This window comes from Cyprinus carpio, unplaced genomic scaffold, assembly GCF_018340385.1.
Source record: "Cyprinus carpio isolate SPL01 unplaced genomic scaffold, ASM1834038v1 S000006593, whole genome shotgun sequence".
Classification (NCBI taxonomy): domain Eukaryota; kingdom Metazoa; phylum Chordata; class Actinopteri; order Cypriniformes; family Cyprinidae; genus Cyprinus; species Cyprinus carpio.
In genome coordinates, this window is record NW_024879242.1 from 352,768 (window position 1) to 370,036 (window position 17,269).

The window sequence follows — 17,269 nt, forward strand, 5'->3', positions numbered from 1 at the left end:
ACATTATGGAAAATAATGAACTTTTTCACACCTGTAGACACTCATGAAAGTAAAGAGGGGCTGTTTCATTGAGGACCATTGCACTGCAGCTGTCTTCCTAGCCAGGTTTAGTTTAGAAACATAAAATCCAGATTGTTTGTGGTAATTAAGTCATTGATTAGAAATTATTTTTGTAGTGAGCGAATGTTTTAAAAATGCTAACTTGATGGCAGTGCTTTGTGTCTTTACAGCAATCTTAGGTTGATGCATAATAAGCTGCAGATTAGATGAGTTAGCCCTTCGGCTTGAGAAAGCCTTAGACTTTCTATCATGTGATAAAACAGAAATAGAGAAAGCTACAGGCACACTGGGTTCCCGCTTGTTCTGTAAACATTTGCAATGTGGCTCTTGAGGGGAAGTTGTGGCCTAATGTAATAAGGGGGTTGACTCCTGACCCCTAAGGTTGTGGGTTCCCGAGGAGTCTGGGGCCGACAATACCACTGACTGAGGTGCCTTTGAGCAAGGCATGAACCCCCAGCTGCTCCCGGGTGCTGCAGCATAAATGGCTGCCTTACTGCTCTGGAGTGTGTGTTCCGCGATGTGTATGTGTTCACTGCTGTGTGTGTGCACTTTTGAATGGGTTAAATGCGAGCCGCAATTCTGAGCATGGGTCCACCATGTACTTGGCTGTATGTCCGTCACTATAATATATAAGCGGTAGCCCAGCCCCATATCACTGAGGAAAGCTGCTATCAGTTGTTTTTTGGTTCACCTACAGCAGATAGAGGATTTGGCGAGGGTTTAAGCGGGGCCCTGACTTCCTTTGGTGGTTGGGGGCCCACCGTTTTTTAGTTGATATCTGGGGCTTTGCAGTAAAAAAAGTGGGAGAGTTTGGTCCCAGCCTATAAGCCAGTTCCTCCATTTCTGTGAGAACAAGAGGGTGGAAGATGCTGGAATCGTGAAATGGGTCTGTGAGATGGGTTTTGTGTCTCGGTGGTTCCAGCGGCGGGATAGTTTGTCTTGGCTTCCCTGCTGTTTTCCAGAAATCGTCCTTGATCTGAGTCTTGGAGCGGTTTTGATATGTCCACAGTCCCGATCTTGATAGCTCTGTAAGCAGGGCGCAGCCAGATAATGTCCATGACGCTGGTTTGTGGCTGCATGGTGTTATCAGTGCCCTTGTGGTATGTGTCAACTCACAGAAGATCTCGGACCAGGTGTGGGTGCGCTGATGGTTGACATACTCTGCTAAGGATGAAATGGAAGAGAATGCGATACTGTCCTTAAGCCACTCTAGCACCAGTGTTTGTTTGGGTTGGAGGCGCATCCGGGTTGTAAAAACAGTTGTCTAATGGCCCCAGAAAATTTTTTATTTTTGGGAAAAGTCTGTCGATGAAAATTCACTCCTTTTTATATAGCAAAGATCTCTTGGTAGCCATGTGTTCAGCCCAAGCAACCGTATAAAAAAAAAACATTAGTTCGCTCCTTGCTGGGAGTGGTCCACTGATGAAACGATCTGAACTTTGAGTCTTCAAAGTTGGGTTTCAAAAGAGTGTCACTGACGTCCTTCTTAAGAAGTTTCCTGACTGCTCTTTCCGAAATACAGTCGTCCCCAACATGGATAGAATTATTCGATTTGGCAGTCTTCGTGCTTCATCAGAATGTTCCCAAAAATTCTATGTTCACAAATCAGAGAACCATTGCTTGATGAAAGCACATATTGTATGTATTTCTGCTAATGTTTCTGGTAATAGTCGTCAGCCAGCTATCAGAGGTCCTCTAAGGCGGTGGGTTGCGTTTTCTGAGCTGAAGGCCGCTGTAATGCTCAGACCTCGAGCGTCCTGTTCGTAGCGATTGTTAGCAGCTGGCTGATCCGATCCATGTTTAATCAACATTTGGGGATTCCTCAGCCACATTCATTAAATGCTGTCAAATCTGTTCTCAGATGTATAGGTGTATAGGTGGTAGAATTACCAGAATTCACAAGCCTTGTCATAGTCAATCCTGGGGTAGAGGATGCCTACGGCAGCAATACGAGAAACTCGTAATAATCTGATGTCGAAGTGTGCCTTTGGGATCGCCGATTTTGTTTGTGCATCAATTAGTGTCGTGATCAGTTTTGGCTTGTTCCTCTACAATTCAGAGAAAACTGTGGAGATTCACTAGATTCAAGTCTAGATTCATTAGACTTACGGCGGTATGCTGAGGCGGGTCCAGTGACGAGGTCTGTGAGTGCTCCGCCTGTTTTGGAAGTCCATAGCACGGAACTTTGTTGCAAACGAACCACAATCCTATGTAGATGTCACGGCCTGGCGTGATAAAGGACAGGAGGCAACTGCGAGTACTAATGAGGTTATTTAAAAACTATGAGATGATGACAGGCCTCCTGGACGAATGACGCAGGGACTTTGATGGCAGCACAGACAGGTGAGTAGATTCCCTTGAGTGCGCTGATAGAAATGGTGGAGACCTGACGATTCCCTTGCGTGCGTTGGTGGGAGATGGTGAGGAACAAACACTCCCCTTTGAGTGCGTTGGTGGAGTGGGTGAAGGCGAGGTATCCGTAATCAAGGTTGTAATCCAGTGACGAACCAAACAGGAAACAGAGCAAGAGGCAGGAACGCTGAACAACGGTAGTAGACATACACCACGCGGACCTCACACAACGATCTGACAAACAAGAGACCCCGAAAGACCAGGCATTATATATAGGCTGATGTAACGAGCCGCACCTGCCAGCTGATCAGCGATCAGCGCGGTAACACCACCCACATGAAAACAATTAACATGACGTCACAACAAACCAGCAGGAGGACGGTGCATTCATGACCCGTGACAGTAGAAGTTTGCAGCAGTTCATGAAAGTAAAAAGTCACTGAAATACAGCTAAGTATGGTGACCCATACTCGGAAATTCGTGCTCTGCTTTTAAACCCATCCAAAGTGCGCACGAGCAGTGTACAGTAATCTACAGTAATCTGGCCAGCCATTTATGCTGCAGCGGACCGGGGAGCAGTTGGGGGTTTGGGGTTTGATGCCTTGCTCAAGGGAACCTCAGTAGTGAAGGGGGAGGGACAGCGCTGTACATTCACTCCCCCACCTACAATTCCTGCCAGGGACCGAGACTCGAACTTGGCAACCCTTGGATTGCAAGTCCAAACACTCTAACCGTTAGGCCACGACTTTCCCAACAAGTATATTCAACAAGTATATTCAACAAGTATATTCAAAAGGAGCCATTTTCTCTCTTCTGTTTGAATGTAGGCAGTTGTTTTCCCGTCTCCAGAATGTATGCTGCTGGCAACAGGAGGCAAAGTCTTCTTTTTTTAGTATTATTCCAGTCCCAAAGAGTTTTTAGTTTTAGTTTTTGTGCCAAAAATCTGTTGTTTGAGCACTGTGCTGATCTGCTTTAGTAAAAATCAGAGAAAAGTACAGAAATAAGAAGCAAGCGCAGAGCAGTAAGCAAGAACGTCTGAACGGTAGCGAAGCCGGAAGTTTATGAAAGTCATATAATATAGACCCCTTCACGGTTGACGTCACAGGAAAATTCGAAGTGCGTAGTGCGCATGTCGGGGTCAGAACGTTCAATCGTGTGTTAACGTTAACCAGAGCAATTTTTTCGTCAAAATGCCTATTTGTTGTGTTGTGGACTGTGCAAATCGCACCAGTTGTGGAGTCAAGTTTTTCAGGATTCCTGCAGGATCTCACCCTTTTCAAAAAAACAGACGACATCTGTGGCTGCAAGCTATTTTTTATTTTTTTTGACCTCATCACGCACTGACGTGATTTCCACGCATCTCCGAGCTAACTGGTGGAATGACAGACACACGTTTAGTTCAGCAGTGCAGCTACCCTAGAGGAAAGGCAACGGATGCAGGGTATAAGTGATTAGTAGTCGTGACAGTTTACTAGGGGAAATAAAACCATCACGTCAAGGAAATCAGTCTACTGTGCATCCGTCTCCAATGGTAAAGATACTTAACGTTACCCTGCCATGCAGGTGCAATTTGCAGTATGGATGTAGCCTTCCCGCTTGTTGATCACAACCCAGGCTTGGTACATAGAGGTGTTTTTTTTCCCCTTGGCGCTGGCTCGGTAAAACCTCCGCTTTTAACACACAAAAGTCATCGCCTATATCGCTATATAAAACCGTCTGGACATGCCCACAGACTACGTAATTATAAGCGTCTAACGATTTGTAGGCTCTTAGTTTTTTCTCGCGTGTAAACACTCGGATTGTCCCCACCAGATAGCTGTATATGGCGGGCCAGTGAATATTCTGGCCACTTGCTAACGTTGTCTACCCATTCTGTTATGAGCTCGGGATCAGGCAGACAATTGCCCATTAACTAAAACAAGTTTGTTTATGGTACTGTTCCATTCCTGTGGTGGCAAAGACAGTGCATAACTTGACACAATATGCCGGTCTATTAGCCGCGACATTTTTTCTGACCCCATGCTGCGCGCGCACATAACCTAGCAACCGAATGTTTACAAACATTGAAGGGGTCTATACTATCGGTATTAGGATCTATCTGCCCACTGCTAGAAGTAGCAGAAGAAGAGTTGCTCATGTAGACAAAACTCATTCAATCTCAGTGTTGTGGTTGTAAAATATAGTTTATTTGGCAAATAACAGCTTTACTGAGAAATTTTAAAGCGCAAAAATCAATTATAAAACTTCATGGCTTTTAGACTTTTACAAGGCTTTTATTTTTTCCTGATTCAAATACAATCAGCAGACAATAAAAGATGTTGATAAAATATAAAAAGTAAAGATAGCAATGTATTAATAAAAGGGTAACAGTTAATCAATAATTACATTTAATCAGCAAATACGGAAATTAGCAAAGTAAAGTAAAAAACCAGTGAAAACTAATGAGATGGACCTCTCTCCTACCTACTTAAAAGAAGGAATGGCTATCTGTAAAGTTTTAATGATATTACTATTCTTACAATAATGCTTATGAAATATACTGAACATAATATGAAACAGTTGAACATAATATAAGACTCAAAAGAACTTCATCTTTGAGCTGATTTGAATCTCACAGTTGAATCTGCTGGTTTTGAAGATGAAGATGAACTTTATTCACTTTGGAAACTTGAGATAATGTTTCTTTTTCTTGTCACTTGTAATGACAGATTCATCCAGATTATATTTTATTGCTTGATGAATTATTGTGTCACATTTGGTGAGGACACTCATCAGACCTGAAAGTGCTGGATCTGAAGATGATCTACTTACTGTGATATCTTTTTGTATGTGTGCGTAGAGCAGAAGATTGGTTGAAACACTTCCCACATGCAGTGCAGTGATACGGTTTCTCTCCAGTGTGGATCCTCTCATGTGTTTTCAGATGTCCTGTATGAATGAATCTCTTGTCACAGTGTGAACACATATAAGGTTTATCTCCAGTATGAATCCTCTCATGTGTTTTCAGATGTGCTGACTGATTGAAGCCGCTTGTTGCAGTGTGAACACATATAAGGTTTTACTCTAGTGTGAATCCTCTCATGTGTTTTCAGATGCGGTAACTGATTGAATCTCTTGTCACAGTGTGAACACTTGTAAGGTTTTCTCTCCAGTGTGTATCCTCCGGTGCAGTTTTAAACTGCTTGCTGAAATAAAAGTCTTTTCACACTCAAAGCACATGTACTGTCTCACACCAGTATGTATTTTCTGGTGTATTTTCAAACTTTGTAGTAATGAAAAACTCTTTCCACACAAATGACATGAATGTGGCTTCTCCTCTGTATGAACTGTCAGGTGTGTTGTCAGGTTTGAAGCCCATAAAAACGTTTTGCCACATTGATCACATGCATACAGTTTCTCTCCAGTGTGGATGATCATGTGTTTCTTAAGGTTTGCTGATTGTGAGAAACTCTTCCCGCACTGATCACATGCATACAGTTTCTCTTTAGTGTGGATGTTCATGTGTACCAAGGTTTGATGATTTTGAGCAAACTCTTCCCACACTGATCACAAGGTAAACGGTTTCTCTCCAGTATGAACTCTCATGTGAACATCAAGATGAAGTTTGCATGTGAATCTCTTTCCACACTGAGTGCAGGTGAAAAATTTCATGGCCCTTCTTTTCTTTAAATTGTTCTGTTTGGGTTTTTCTCCACCTTTTGACATTTTTTGTCTCCTCAACTTCACTCAATTCCTCTTTCTCCCCATTGTCTTCAATCAACTCTGAAATAAAAGTAAAACAGTGAATTTTCAGTAACTTGTTAAAAAAACACACAAAAGTAAAGGGGCATAAGAAATTGAAAGGACATAAAAACGAACAGCAGAAAGTAGACAATTGCATCACAAAATTGTAATTATTTTGATGCAATTTCATAAATTATACTTCCTTGAAAGAACAATAAGCATTGTCCTTTGGTACTTTTAATATAAAACAGTTTAGATTTCAATTTCTGTCCATTGTATGCCAGTATTCAAATAATAAATGTCGTTTTGGTGCTGTTTAATCTGGAGTGACAGATCAATAGACAGCGCATAGCGCACATGAACTGATCATTTCCTCCACATTAATACCAGGGTCAGCACAAAATAAACATGACTAAATATCCGAAGGTAAATTAAAAGAAAGAGTACAACTTAACAATCCGTATCCTGTCTCATGTAATTGCTCAATCAGCAAAGACGTCTATATAAAGTCTTGTAAACAATGTCACGTAACGTCACATTTACATCAGAAAAAAACATTTGGTGACCAAGAACCAAGAATCATTAGTCAGCTAGAAAGATAAACTGTTAGAGAGGGGCATGTTGCTAAATATTTGCACCATATAACATATTCATTATAATTATAATTATTTTTATTTTTTTTACTGTTCTTTAGTGTTTCATTTATGTTTGAATAAATCCAAGTTTTATGAAAGCCACCATTTAAATTTTTATAGGCTATTAAAAAAAAAAACAGGAGATTGAAGTAGAAATATTATTATGTTATTGTAACTTTATTATTTTAAAAACTTCATTAAGTGTAATTTTAGCAGTTGTGTAGGCTACAAATCGGTCAGTTTTAACCTTCAATATTATAGTAATGTAGCTAGTACCAACTCTCATTTTACAGTAGTGATGGGATTTATGGCTCTTTGAGGGGATCCGGATCTTCGCGATCCGTTCCTTTCAAAGAGCCGTTCAAAAAGAACTGCTCTTTTGGCTCTTTTTAAATATTTAGTCAGTTTTAAGAAGCCAGCTTGGGGGCATCTCAGTTTATCCTGGAAATAATCACTGGGAGGAATGATGAGGTGAGACTTGTAGTCAAATAATTAAAACTCAGATATCACACACCAATATCTGAGTTTGAATTATTCTGAAATATTGATTATTACCTCATTTGTCATGTGTGGACTATATTCCATAGGGTTTGCACAAATCCCTCTGCTTAGACAGTGACATCACTATTTTGGATTTTTAACCCTTTAGTACAAAGTGTGTCTGTGTGTGTGTGTGTGTGTGTGTGTGTGTGTGTGTGTGTAAAGCTATGTTGACTTATGTTATTCATACAATACCTACTCACAAATAAACATCAAAAACAAAGCCGGCTGCAATGAATTTCTGTGCAAAACAGCTTTTACTACAAACACTTCCACACAAGAACATTATCACACAAGAACATTGTGAAGGATGCGTGCACAACTAATAACTAATATCATCACGCTATAAAGGGTTGGCCTGCGCTGGGTGCGCCCCTCCCCCTATAGCTGTTCTGTCTCGCGGAGGAGCTCATTTGTGTGCATCTGTGTGAAACACGCATAGGAAAAAAGAACGACAGAAAGAACGGCTCCCCTCCAGCCGCGACTCGGCTCCCATCGTTCATGTTTATGAGCCGTTCAAAAGAATCGGTTCGTTCGCGAACGTCACAACTCTATTTTACAGCATTAGTTGAGATTTTTTTTTCCTTGAGAAAATTTGGGATGTAGCCTACTGTATATAAATAATCAATATTGAATTGAATCGAATCGCAAGCTTGTGAATAAGAATTGAATCAAACTGTGAAATTCGTGTCAAAACCCAGCCCCTTTTATTACGCATTCTGGGAAACACAACAAATGAATAGGGATAGAAATTATATTTTAATATTACTATGAAATATTATATATTATTATGAAAATCTTGACAAATATTACTCCCATTATTACACTTCTTTTTCATTACATGTTGCCCCAAAAACACATTAATATGCAAATTAGATTTAGTTTATAGATACATTATATATATAATAAAAAAAACCCTGTTTATGTCCATTTACACACATTTTGCATAAAGAAAAAATGGTATATCAAGTCATTCTGAAACTAAAACTAAATATGTATTGGTGATAAAAAAAAAAATCAATTGTTTTTGCCTTTGCATTTTCATTCATATCTTTTTATTATTATTATTATTTTTAAAGTGAGACATGATGTCCTCTACCAAAGTCGTAGCATATGTTATGAATGAAATATCTTTTTTTTTTTTAAACAATGTAATGACATGCAAAAAATAATAAAATTTTCCTTAAATGTTTTGACTGGTCTGAAGAGGTTATAGGGACAGTACTAAACATGCTGCCAAATGTCATTAAAGGGATAGTCAACCCTAAAATTGAATTTCTGTCATTATTTACTCACTTATGTTGTCCCAAATCTGTATTAATTTCTTTCTTGTGCTGAACACAAAAAAATATATTTTGTAGTATGTAAGTAACTGAACAGTTGCTGGTCCATATTGACTATGCTAGTAGGAAAAAATAATATGGAAGTCACTGGGGACCAGCAACTGTTTGGTTTTCCACATTCTTCAAAATAACATTTATGTTCAGCAGAAGAAAGAATCTCATTCAAGTTTAAAACAACTTGAGAGTGAATAAATGATGGTACAAAAATAAAACACTATGACAGAACTGATGACTGAATTTTCTTTTTAGAGTGAACTATTCCTTTAATGTTTATAAAACAACAAAACACAAAAAGAACAATCACTCGTTGCTCTTTACTGAAAAAAAAAATACAATTGCTTTAATAGGAATCAGTCTATCGTGTTTTTATTTTTATTTGTTGTTTATTCAATTTCTTGAATGCTCCTGCTAAATACACCTATTGTACCTGAAAATAAAGCACTGTTTGATTTATTTGTATAATGGGCCTCATTCATGAAACTTGAGTAATATAAGTAAATTATGAGTAATTTGCGCGTAAAACAGACCTTCCTGAAAACTCTCCTCCGGATTCACTGTTTGTTGCTGTCGTATGCCTCTAGTTTGAGCTCCGTCACGTTATTTCTCTATCGTCTATTTTTTATTGTTGAAATCTATTTTATACACCATCATTTTCGTTTCTATAACGTGTGAATATATTTTCTATCGTATTCTACAACAAAAACAATCAGAGCGCCTTGTTATCACTAGTTTTATTTTTGATTCCCCCCGAGTCTGCTAGTAGGTTATAGCCCATTAGCATCACCAGCGTGGTTGTCGCTAAACCCGCGTGCATCGCTAATACTCTATTCACACACATTACAATTGCTTTACTCACTGTAACTTGCTTAAATGGCGGATGTTTGTCTACCTTTGAGTGCAGGTGACGACACGTTCGAGATGCATTCGGTTCATGGAGCAGAGGCAGGCCCAGCTGAGAGAGCGGAGAGCTGCGCTGGAAACCTGCCGGGCTGACGCTCACAAGTCCAGGGTAAGTATACAGCGCGTTGCTAACAGTCCCACCACCTCCACCCCGTGTGTTTCTCTGCACCAGGCCCGGTGCACCCAGGACGCGATCTTCCCAGATGTCCTTCACTAATCGGCGCCGGGACACCACGGACCCTGGGTGCATCCGCAGCGGAGGACGCGAGCCAGGCCCCGGGCGATGACTTCTCCCCCCTCCGGTCTTCGAGATCTCCACACGGAACCGCTTCTCTCCCCTCCGCGAGACGGAACGCGACGCGTGTGATCGTCGGGGACTCCATCACTGTCTGACACACGTCCATGCTACGTTAGCCGAAGGTAAAGTGCACACTCACTGTCTCCCTGGTGCTCGTGTTCTCGATTGTTTCTTCTGCGCAGATACCCGCGATCCTGAAGGCCGACGAGAGCCCCAGAGCGGTCGTCGTGCTTCAAGCCGGGGTTAACGACACCACGCAGCGGCAGAGGAAACACTGGAGAGGGACTTCAGGCGCCTGATCGAGACGGTTTGCAGCACGACGCCCACGGCGACGATCATCGTGCCAGGACCACTGCCCACGTATCGACGAGGACACGAAAGGCTCAGTAGACTTTTTGCTCTAAATTAATGGTTATTGTCATGGTGTAAAGAACAGAAACTGCTCTTTGTTAATAATTGGAATCTTTTCTGGGAGCGACCTAGGCTTTTTCGCGCTGATGGCCTGCACCCCAGCAGAGTCGGAGCAGAACTCCTGTCGGACAACATCTCCAGGACCCTAAACTCCATAAGTACTTGCGCTGTCCTTTTCAAATAACTGCTATGACGGCTTTTGTTCTACCCGCTTAAATGTTAGAAGTACTTGCGCTGTCCAATCTATTAAGACTGTGTCTGTTCCCCGAATAGTGAGGTCAAAATATAAATTTAAAGTGTAGGATCTAGAAAAAATCTTATTGTGATTAAACCAGAAAAATCATAAAATAAATGAACAAACAATTTTTAAAGTTTGGGCTCAAAACCATTAGATCACTCACACCCAAAGCAGTTATTGTAAATCAAATGATCACAGATAATAGTTTTGATGTACTCTGCTTGACCGAAACCTGGCTCAAACCAAATGATTATATTGGTCTAAATGAGTCTACTCCACCAAACTACTATTATAAACATGAGCCCGTCAGACTGGTCATGGGGGAGGTGTTGCAACAATATGTAGTGATATTCTCAGTGTTACCCAGAAAACAGGATACAGGTTTAAATCATTTGAAATACTTATGCTTAATGTTACACTGTCAGATATGCAAAAGAAATCTGTATCTCTTTCTCTGGCTACTGTGTATAGACCACCAGGGCCATATACAGAATTCCTAAAAGAATTTGGAGATTTCCTCTCAGACCTGTTGGTTACCGCTGATAAAGTGCTAATTTTCGGAGATTTTAACATTCATATTGATAATACAAATGATGCATTAGGACTTGCGTTTACAAACTTATTAAACTGGTTTTGGAGTAAAGCAAAATGTCACCCGGGCCACTCATCGTTTTAATCATACGCTAGATTTAATTATATCGCATGGAATCGATCTTACTGACATAGATATCGTAACTCAAAGTGATGATGTTACTGACCATTTCCTTGTATCGTGCATTTTGCTATTTTGCTATATTGATGATAATAACTATATAGCTTCGCGTTATCGTCCGGGCAGAACTATTGTTCCAGCCACCAAAGACAGATTCGCAAATAACCTGCCTGATTTATCTCAACTGCTCTGTGTACCCATAAATACACATGAACTAGACAAAATGACTGGCAACATGGGCACTATCTTCTCTTATACAATAGAAGCTGTTGCCCCCATCAAATTGAAAAAAGTTAGAGAAAAAGTACTGTGCCATGGTACAACAGTAATAACCCACTCTCTCTCAAGAAAGAAAGCTCGTAGTCTTGAGCGCAAATGGAGAAAAAACTAACTTGGAAGTTTTTAGAATTTCGTGGAAAAAACAGTATGTCCAGCTATAGACAGGCTCTAAAAACTGCCAGGGTTGAGCATATCCACAAACTCATAGAAAACAACCAAAACAATCCACGTTTTTTATTTAGCACAGTGGCTAGATTAACAAATAACCAGGACGCCACCCGATCTAAATATTCCCTCACAGTTAAATAGTAATGACTTTTATGAATTTCTTCACTGATAAAATAGATAACATCAGAAATACAATAACAAATGTAGATTCCACAGCATCTAATACTTTAGTTTTATCCATCGCACCAAAAAGATAAACTGCAGTGCTTTACAACTATAGGACAGGAAGAGCTAAATAAACTTATCACTGCATCTAAACCAACAACATGTTTATTAGATCCTGTACCCACTAAATTACTGAAAGAGTTTGTTTTACCTGTAGCAGAAAAACCGCTTCTCAATATTATTAACTCGTCGTTATCTTTAGGTCACGTCCCAAAACCATTCAAGCTCATTGCTAGTTTTACTTGATCTTAGTGCTGCGTTCGACACCATAGATCACAACATACTCATAGATAGATTACAAAACTATACAGGTATCTAAGGGCAGGCTTTAAGATGGTTTAGATCCTACCTGTCCGATCGCTACCACTTTGTTTATTTAAATGGGGAGTCATCTCCTTTATCACCAGTAAAATATGGAGTGCCACAAGGATCTGTCCTAGGTCCTCTGCTATTTTTTAATACACATGTTGCCCCTTGGTAATATCATTAGAAAATATGTGATTAGTTTCCACTGTTATGCTGATGACACTCAACTATATATCTCAACAAGACCAGGTGAAACTTCAAAACTATCTAAGCTAACAGAGTGTGTTAAAAATGTAAAAGATTGGATGACCAATAATTTTCCTCCTATTAAATTCAGATAAGACAGAGATATTACTTATTGGACCAGAAAACATTACACAGAATCTCGTAGATTACAATTTGCAATTAGACGGATGTACTGTTACTTTCTCTACTGTCAAAAATCTGGGTGTTATATTAGACAGTAACTTGTCTTTTGAAAATCATATTTCCCATGTTACAAAAACAGCATTCTTCCATCTTAGAAACATTGCCAAGCTACGAAACATGTTACCTGTTCCTGATGCAGAAAAGCTAGTTCATGCATTCATGACCTCTAGACTGGACTATTGTAATGCACTTCTAGGTGGTTGTCCTGCATCCTCAATAAACAAGCTACAGGTAGTCCAAAATGCAGCGGCTAGAGTCCTTACCAGGTCAAGAAATTATGATCATATTACCCCAATTTTACAGTCTCTGCAATGGCTACCTATTAATTTCCGTATCAGTTACAAAATATTATTACTTACTTATAAGGCCCTTAATGGCTTAGCTCCTGCATACCTAAACTAGTCTTCTACCACGCTACAATCCATCACGCTCCCTAAGGTCACAAAATGCTGGACTTTTGGTAGTACTTAGGATAGCAAAGTCCACTAAAGGAGGAAGAGCTTTTTTCGCATTTGGCTCCCAAAATCTGGAATAGCCTTCCTGATAATGTTTGGGGGTTCAGACACACTTCCTCTGTTTAAATCTAGATTAAAAACACACCTCTTTGGCCAAGCATTCAAATAATGCATCTCATAATTTTGGACTGCAGTTATATCTGATCAAATTCGCATTATTATTCTTTAACTTGGGTTAAACTAATTAATTTTACTTGGCTGGAACAGCAGCTACGCTAATTATGTCTCTATTTGTTTCTCTGTTTTGCCACGGGATGTAACTAGGATTTACACAAGCTCCAGTATGAATCCAGAACACCTGAGAAGAGATGATGCCAACCCCTCAGAGGACCTCAGATGATGCTAACCCAGAGACAACATACAGAACTACCACATTTTGCTATAAGGTTGATTGCATAATTGCTGTTAATAGTGTTAATCCTCTGTTTGTTTACGTCTTTTATTGATTTTTCCTGAACATTTCTGCCGTACATACACATAGACGACAGTCACCACTGATAAGCTACTACTAAATATTGTAGAAACTTAATTTCTTTCTGTAAAGTTGCTTTGCAATGATCTGTATCGTAAAAATTCACAAATGCTTTGTAAACGTTCAATTTGTTAGTTTAACGTGTATGTTAATGAATTGCAATCATTTGTAAATAGGGCACTCGTGCACGCTCATTCACAATTGCCATAATCCCCATCTATAAATTACAGCTACGCAAATTGCGTGTCCAGGAATACAGTGGAATATTCTGGTCTATTTATCAGGTTGGGCTCCAGTACTTATTGCATAAATGCAAAAAAAAAATACTAGTAGGCCATATGCCTTACAATAAATATTCAATAACGTGTGTCCACCAAAGAGTTTTTCAGCCAGGTGAAAAAAAAATGTCAGACTCTCCTCTTAAAACGACCAACTGGTGGCGCTTGAAAACGCTTTGGTGGCACAGTGTTTTTTTCAGCTGATATGCTTTAGTTGCTATGCTTTTGAATATCCACAGCGGCAACGCATTAGCCTACTAGTATCTCATTTTTACAGATTTCACTAAATATAAAAAAGCAGTAGGCTAACCAGTAATATTGACTTCTTTGTAGTAGGCAGACATTGTACAAGTAGGATGGTTGGTCGCTATTTGTCCCACCCATCCTCTATTTTAAATAGTGACAGTGACGAGAGCTGCGTTTTACAATTATCAACTCAGCTGCAAAATAAATAAATAAATAAATAAATAAATAAATAAAGGAAAAAAATCCAAAAAGAGGGCAAGGGCAAATTACCTTTTAATTATTATGGCAGGGCATCAAAATTCAGTCCCATCAGTTTGCCAAAAAGAACACAATGATTTACACACCATTTACACATGGTAGGGAGCAGGTCTACATTTCTTTCGTACCGACTTACATTTTGAAAATACAAACATTTTCATGAATTTGAAAGTTTACGTTAGAATGGCTTTACGAATGATTTACATAAAAAATATCCCCATCTCATTTTTAAAAAATTACACCCATTATGTGTTTCCGTAATGTGTATCTTTGTTCTTATTTTCTAATAATGAAAAAAAAATATGTCATCTTCGCCCACTTTGGCTTAATATCTACCATTCTTTTTTATATTTTGTTATTCTGAAAGGCTTTGTTTTTAAAATAGGGAAAATAGTTTGGCTGTAATGCTCAGACTACTTGCAAAATAGTTAAACCAACATGAGAAAGAATCGTGATAAAATCGTGATATTTTAGAAGAAGAAAAAAAATCGTGATAGGATATTTTTGCCATTTTACCCACCCCTACATGAGGGTAGGTAATTAATGACAGAATTTTCATTTTTGGGTGAACTATCCCTTTGAGCTAAACAATACGAAAAATAACTCAATGTGATACTTGTGAGTTGGTTTTATACATGCACGCTTTGGATGTGTGCGAGTGCACAGAAAAGCACCTCTGGAGTGCGCGAGTTTCAAGTGGCTTACAAATACTTGAAAATACTTGTGAAGATGCAACAATGACTTGATTAGGCAACTGTCCCGAAATGTGAGCAAAAATCTTGTATCGCAGCGTGCAGCAGCTCTTGTAGTGCAGAACGAGATGTGCTGATGTGAAGCCACTTGAGAGAGTGAAAGAGAGAATAGACGTGGTAAAGCTGAATCATTCCCGCCGTTTGATTTAATCTAAGGGTGCTTTCAAATCTCTAGTTCGGTACATTTGGTCCGAACCTAGGGCAAACCATTTATACATTGTAGCATTTTTCAGCTTTTTTGGTTCCTTTTCACACCACACTTATTGCTTTGGTCCGAACCAGTTGAAACGAACCAAAATGCAGTCACATGACAACATCCACATCACTCATTGGCCATGACGTATTTCCTAAACTGCTTTTTCGATTGGTCAGAATTTTACGTGCGGGAAAATTCCAACATAAGAGGAAAAGCCAGAAAACAACACGGAGACAACACAAACTGATTTCAGAGACGACTGCGCAGGCTGGTTTTGTCCCTGGCCATAATCTATTACATTGTTTGTATACACGACAATATGCAAACAATACATTTCTATAATGAAGCACGGATGCGGCTTGAAAACAACGTTCTAATGCACTGCAAACGGCGAGCGGGCATCGCTCGTAACTTCAAGCGGAGGTGTGCATTAATACACGAGCTGCCATGCTAAAGTGCAAACTGTCAACAAACACTTCCTCATCCCATAATGCACAGCGCAGCTGACTACGGAAGCTGGTTTAGTCCAAAAAATGATCAGTACTTTTTGCAGTTGGGTCTGTTCGAGGTCGGATCACGTTCTCACCACAAACGAACCGCTCCAGAGTTCGCTTGAAAGCGTACCGAGACCACCTCTTCAAGCAGGTCTCGGTACGCTTGTTTGGTCCGCCTTTGGTGCGCACCCGAGTGCGATTGCTGCTTTCACACCTGCCCAAACGAACCGCACCAAAGGGAGAAACGAACTCTGGTACGATTCAACCGAACTAAATGAGGCAGGTGTGAAAGCACCCTTATAGTTTGTGTGGATTTTAGTCATATAATTTACGTGCTATATTGAATAAATGTGGGCTGGAATTTCCCTCAGTATAAACTTGAAAGCTGCGGGAATGAGTAAAACTATGCCATATACACACAATCCCCCACTGAAATTCCCTGATTAAATAGCCTTTAACTCTAATATAGAGAGATTTGTGAAAAAAATTTCCTTTTCCAAAAGTTTTCCAGGCCTGGCAATTGCGGTTTTAAAAATTTTCATTGGCTTCTCAAGTTTTTCATGACCGTACAAACCCTAATAAAAGTAACTGATGCATGCTGTAAATCACTTAGTGTGTTAGTTCAGCCAAAAGATTTTTCAATAAACTATGTTTAACATCACAACTTATGTGAATAACAGCAACATCATGCTTAAGGGACAATCTGACAGTTTTACCAATTGCATTAAAAGGTGAAATCTGTCTAAGAATTAGCCTTCATAACTTTTAATTATATAAAAATAATTTAAAAAACTCACACGTTTGTAGTAGGTTCCTAGTGACAAGAATGACTTACTACAGGTGATACTATAAAAATGTATTATAATTCACCTAAATATTTTCTTATTCTGAAGTTTGTAGTACATTCTAGTGTCCAGTCTGACTTAATGCAGACGACACTTTGCCAGTACCTCTATGTGCACAGTACCTAAGTGCAATGTTAAAACACAATCATCCCCGTTCCAAAGAAACCCAAGATCACAGGACATAATGACTACAGACCTGTGGCATTAACGTCGTCCGTCATCATGAAATCATTCGAAAACTGATTCTGGCTTGTCTGAAGGACATTCACTGGAAACCCCCGGCAGTTTGCTTACCGAGCAAACAGGTCCATGGATGATGCAGTCAACATGGGACTGCACTTCATTGTGCAACATCTGGACAAAACAGGGACTTGTGTGAGGATCCTGTTTGTGGACTTTAGTTCGGCTTTCAACACCATCATCCCAACAGCCCTCCAGATCAAACTGACCCAGCTCTCTGTTCCTAGCTCTAGCAGTCAGTGGATCACCAGTTTTCTGACAGATAGGCCACAGCTAGTGAGACTGGGGAAATTCATGTCAAACAGCCCACTCCACCAACACTGGTGCCCCTCAGGGATGTGTTCTCCCCCCCCC

The 17,269-nt window shown here is 39.8% G+C and overlaps 1 protein-coding gene and 1 pseudogene across 1 annotated transcript in view; both read right to left on the reverse strand.

Annotated features, from left to right (window-relative positions):
* Positions 1-17,269, reverse strand: part of LOC109055588 (zinc finger protein 239-like) — a 309,104-nt gene that overhangs the window by 288,948 nt on the left and 2,887 nt on the right. The window lies entirely within an intron of this gene.
* Positions 4,872-5,914, reverse strand: LOC122144124 (annotated as a pseudogene).